Source organism: Plectropomus leopardus, chromosome 19, assembly GCF_026936395.1.
Source record: "Plectropomus leopardus strain MGB_pleo_1.0 chromosome 19, ASM2693639v1, whole genome shotgun sequence".
NCBI lineage: Eukaryota > Metazoa > Chordata > Actinopteri > Perciformes > Serranidae > Plectropomus > Plectropomus leopardus.
The window spans coordinates 21,244,606-21,249,138 of record NC_142194.1 but is presented as its reverse complement, the minus strand read 5'-3'; positions in this window follow the sequence as shown (position 1 = coordinate 21,249,138).

The following is a 4,533-nucleotide window of genomic DNA, read 5'->3' as shown; positions in this document are numbered from 1 at the left end:
TCCTGATAAATTTCATGTAAAAGTGTTTTTCCACAATGAAGCTTCTCTGTCAGTAGCATCATTTAGCTTGTGAGGCCAAGGCTTTAGCCCTGAATGTTTTATAAATACAAAACTAGGAACTGGCCCAAGGATAGATCTTTTTTTTTTATCAGAGGTAATTGGTAATTGTGTAATTTTTACAATTTTTATTTTGGCAGGCCAACTCAAAAAAATGCCCAATTTCATTTCAGGAAAAACAAAAATCAGCAAAAAATAATAAATAAGAATTGAGAAATTTTTTAAAGAATTTTAAATTTGAAAAAAGAAGAAAAAACCCCCACATTTTTAAAAAAAAATGCCAACAAAGGGAAAAAAAACAAAAAAAATAATAGAAAATTACTGAAAAGAAAGCAAAGACGAAAGAGAGAAGTGAGAAATGGTGCCCACCTGTGTGTTTTGAATGCATGTTTTCTTTCTTCAAAATTGGCTCTAAAATAAAACAAAATTTTAAAAAATCTGCACTTTAAGATTTTTTTGACATGCCTCCTTCATTTTGCACCAGGCCCTCCCCTCTCATAAATAACTAAAAATCACATCATAACATCCATGCTTGTACTTAGTTAGATTCTGCCACTTTTAAGAAAAATTAGTTTTCCAAATCTAGTCAACACATAGAGTTTTCTGTTTCTACTCAGCACACATTACTCACAACTACTAATATTTTTAACATCACAATTCATAATTAAAGTTAAAAAAAAAAATCTGGGTAAATAACGTGCCAGAGCATCAAATTAGAGCTTGTTTATCAAAAAGGAAGACCCCCCGAGTCCAGGCTAAGCCCCCATTGTCCTAAAATCTTACAAGTGCCCCTGCTCTTTGCCATAATGTATTGCTATTATTTCCTTCTTTACTTAACTTTTCTCAGCCATATTGTGCAGTCAGTGTTTTACCTTTTTCCCACTTCCTGCTTAAGCTCGTCTGGTGCAGATCCAGAACCTCGACCTGTAGAGAGAGCAGAGGGGAGGTGAAGTACCTGGTTTCAAATGCACCCAATGTCACTCTGTTCGTTCTGCTCCCCTGCCCACCTCAATACACAGCGCAGTATCCTCTATCCTCGAATGAAACAGCCTGTACGCATGGTGTTGCTTCATGCCTGCTACACCTACCTGCAAGACAATTTTTTAATTGATAAAAATGATTAATACAAACAGGTACATTCATTTAGACTGACTGGCTCTATTGACTTTTACAGTAGGTTTTACATGATGTTCAGTGGCCCCTTTTAAAGTAGCATCTGCTCTGCTCTTTGTTCTATGACTTAAAATATGTCAGCAAATACCACACTTTGTACTTTGAAGGTGGTTGCTAACAGGTGCCTAAATGAGAGTACAGAACGCCATCATGCCAAACATAGCTCTACAGCCTCGTTGTGGTGGTAACATTAAGACATGTGACCATAGTGAAGTTTGTTCATAACATAACGCTAGCTTTTTACCTCTGGCGATAGCATTTAGGCTTCAAAAATCCTAGAAGTGGCAGTCATTTTTGAAGATTATCTTGCTGAACAAAACATGGAAGTATGATTGCTCACCACAGAGCTTATTTTCTGCAATGATCCAAAATCCAATGGAAAATCCTAAAAACTTTCTGACTGTGCAGCTAACTTCAGGAGCGGCCTTTAGAAAAACATCATCCCTGGGGAACCCTTCTGTTTATGTGTTCACTTGCTAGCAGTTTTCTTCTTCACTGACTTTATTGTCACACTTCTAGCATGGAATTACGCTACCAACAGCCAATCAGCAGATCAGCATAAAGAAGCCAAAGTTGTTTTATCATTTGTCTTACAGAGAACTTGAACTGATTTTATAAGGTGCAATCTGAAATCTTCATATGAAATGAGGCCAAAAAGAGGCTGTAAATCTTCTCAAGTGTTTACAGAAAACACAGTTAACATATGAATTAAGGTTGAACTAATTCAACCGTGGTAAACCCCAAGTGCCCTGCAGCAGCTAGCTTAAATAGCACTGTTTACACATAAAGTGAGACAGGTGTACTGATGGTGGGCCATCTGTGAGGCCGTTGTGTCCACAGCATCCATTGACCCAGAAAACAACAATGTCCTGCTTCTGTGTGAAGGATGGACAAACTGAACTGAGCAGGATCACTCCGCAACAGCAGACTAACAGCTGACACGTTAATGATAAACACTGCTTTTAATCATCCTGTCCTAATACAAGCAGGTTCTGTCACTGATCTGATCACTTAAAATGCAGAGAGATTAGATGGATGGATGGATGGATGGATGGATGGATAGACAGCAATAGAGAGCTCTCTCTCTCTCATAGAGACATAGCTAAAGAAAGAAAGATAGAGATTTAGAGATATATAGAGACGGATACACATACATCTGCTAGCTTTTCACAGCAAAGTTTTGACGTCAGAATATGACTTTTTTCGTTCAGCATCAGCAGTCTGTTTGGCGTAAATAGAGAAACTGATACTTCATGCAATAACTACAGTAACAGGGTTAAGAAAAGAAAACTGGGGAATCTATGAGCTGAACACATCAACACAATGAAAAGTGAATCATTCGGATTGTTAATGTAAAGCGGTGAAGTAAAACAATGGCAGCTTCTCGACCCTGTTTACTGTCTTCATGTGGCACTGGGCCATGCTGTGCTGCACGTGGACAAACCCTGTGTGTTTATTACCATTCCTGTTCCCACATTCTCTGAGACACTGCAGCTCCTGATGCCAAGTTGTCGGCATTCGCCCGACCTCGCTGACACACTCAAAAGATTGGCACAGCGGCACACACAATCAGCAAAGGGAATCTGCTTGATTTCCTGTAGAGGAGGAAGAAGCCAGGAGGTGAGCTGAGGACATGGAGAACTCTGTGACCCCTCTTTTATCACCACCACCATTACACCACTGGCATGTGTGGTGTGTGTGTGTGTGTGTGTGGACAGCTGGTGTTTGTTTGTGTTTACATCTGAAGTGGATTCAGGGAGGCAAAGCTAGCGATGGCCGCACTCCCTCTTTCAAAAGCCTTTCTCTCTTCTCCATTTCTGCTTTCATCTCCGACCTTTCTCGCTCTAAAACATCAGACTTGACAGTTCTCAGAGACACAGAAACACAGAGAGGTTTGTACAACATGACTTTGTAGACTGGCTGGGTGACTGTATTAAATCCGCCTCGCTGAGAGGTAGCCAAGCATGAGATTATGATGCATCCATCTTCCCCCTGTCATTATTTAACACTGTGCTCTGGTGTCTCTCACACACACCATAAGTCTAAACTAGAATTACCGCCTCGTGGTTGTATGCCTCCCTGCACCAGTCAAGTTACAATTTACATCTATGTCTATGAAAACATGGATGCTCCACACACACTTCCCATCAGCAGCACAGACGATCTATACAATCTGCACAGTTTTAAGATTAGTGTGATCAATTCAGTATCTGACCAAATGTCTCCCTTTTTGTTCCTGAGATATGAAAAACAGAAATGTGTTTTTGCAGAACAGTATGATGTCACTGTGAGGTTGACCTTTTAGATATTAAGAGTCAAAATTTCATCGTACCTACACACATACACTTGAGGACGTTTGTCATAATTTGTGGTATTAATTCCTGAGTAATGGCAAAAAAAATGTTTCTTGAGGTCACAGTGGCCTTTGAACACCAAATTCTAACAGTTCATATTTTTAACCCAAGTGGATGTTTGTGCTAAATTTGAAGAAATTTCTCGAGGGCTTCCGGGCTGACATATGGTTTTCAAGAGAATGACACAAATGCAAGGTCACATTGACCTTGACCTTTGACCACCAAAATATAATAAGTTCTTTAAGTCCATGTGGACGTTTGTGCCAAATTTGAGGAAACTCCCTCAAGGCCTTTTTGAGATATTGTGCTCATGAGAATGAGACGGATGCAAGGAATTCCTATCAGTTCATCCTTGAATCCAAGTGGACGTTTGTGCCAAATGTCCGCAAAGGCCCTCAAGGAGTTCTTGAGATACATTGCTTACAAGAGTGAGACAGATGAGGTCAAGGTGACCTATGACCATCAAATTCTAATCAGTTCATCAGTGATTTGCAGAATTTGACTTGAAGGAATTCCCTCAAGGCGTTCTTGTGATACTGCACTCAAAAGAATGAGGATGCAAGATCACAGTGACTTTTGACCACCAAAATGACATCAGATCATCTTTGAGTCCAAGTGAACGTTTGTGTTAAATTTGAAAAAATCTCCTGAGGTGCTCTTGAGATATGTCGCTCACAAGAAGTAGACAGATAAGGTCACAGTGATCTATGACCACCAAAATCTAATCAGTTCAATGTTGAGTCTAAGTGGACGTTTGTGCAAAAGTTGGAAGAAATTCTCTCATGGCATTCTTGACAGAATGAGTTCATAAGAATGGGATGGACAGACAACTGGAAAACATAATGCTTTCAGAGTCTGCTATTGCCGGTGTGGAGGCATGAAAAAGTTAAAACCCTCACATTTAATCAGCTGTAGAGCTGATATTCCCTGCTGCAGTAAACCATGCCGA